Source organism: Papaver somniferum, unplaced genomic scaffold (genome assembly GCF_003573695.1).
Source record: "Papaver somniferum cultivar HN1 unplaced genomic scaffold, ASM357369v1 unplaced-scaffold_90, whole genome shotgun sequence".
NCBI classification, from domain to species: Eukaryota; Viridiplantae; Streptophyta; class Magnoliopsida; order Ranunculales; family Papaveraceae; genus Papaver; species Papaver somniferum.
The window spans coordinates 47,748-48,869 of NW_020652082.1; the positions used below are offsets into that span (position 1 = coordinate 47,748).

Below are 1,122 nucleotides of genomic sequence, written 5' to 3' on the forward strand. Positions count from 1 at the left end.
AGAATCTTGATTACCTTAACTTAGAGAGTCCTGTTTTTGAAAGGTCCGGTTTTGAACGTACGAATTTTACTGAGGAGAGAATTCCTAATACTCCGATAGCTCCAGAAATGGCAACTTTGAAAGCGTTATTGAATCCGACTAGGACTACTCGTCCGTCATGTATTAAGTTAGATGACACGGAGGCAACCTATGAATTGAAACCTGGGACCTTACAGATGCTCCCAGTATTTTTAGGGAAAGAAAGTGAAAACCCCTATTTCCATCTTAGGGATTTTGAGGAAATTTATAGTACCCTAAGAATTAGAGGCTTAGATGATGATGCTTTGAAACTTAGGTTATTCCCTTTTTCTATGAAAGATAAAGCCAAATTTTGTCTATACAGTTTGACTTCCGAGTCAATTGAAACATATGAACAACTTACATATGCCTTTTACAACAAGTTTTTCCCTAGGCACAAAACATCATCTATTAGGACACAAATCTGTACATTTTCACAACAAGAGGAAGAATCTTTGTATAAGTATTTGGAAAGTTTCAATGATTTATATCACAGTGTCCTCATCATGGTTTATAAAAGGTTAGGCTAGTTCAGATCCTTTATGAGGGTTTAGATTATTCGACAACAACCATGGTAGAGTTCTTGTGCACTGGTGGGTAAGAAAACCAAACTGTCGATGCGGCGATCGAATTTTTTAATGACATCGCCGATAAAACCCGTCAATGGGAAAATAGTAGGGAACCCAAGAAAACAATTCTTCTAAATAGAGGAAATGTCCATAGGGTAGAAGGATCTTATGAGTCAGATGCCAAAATTGTTGCTATAGCAAAGAGGTTAGAATCTTTAGAATTGGGTCATACTAGTGGTAGAGTGGAACCTTTTTGGGAAGGCCAGAATACTGAAGAGAAAGTCAATGCTCTTTATAATAACACTAGATTTGAGAACCGTCAAAAATTTGACCCATATTCAGAAACCTATAATCCTGGTTGGAGAAACCATCCGAACCTCTCATGGTTTAAGGACCAAAATCAAGGTCATATTAGTAACTCGAATACTTCCCCAGGTTTTGGGTATACTAAGAATCCTTCAGGACTAGCTCAGAATCAGTCTGATAAGAAAATTTC

The 1,122-nt window shown here is 37.3% G+C and overlaps 1 pseudogene; it reads right to left on the reverse strand.

Moving 5' to 3' along the window:
• Positions 1–471: 471 nt before the first annotated feature.
• LOC113346055 lies at positions 472–570 on the reverse strand (annotated as a pseudogene).
• Positions 571–1,122: the final 552 nt, after the last annotated feature.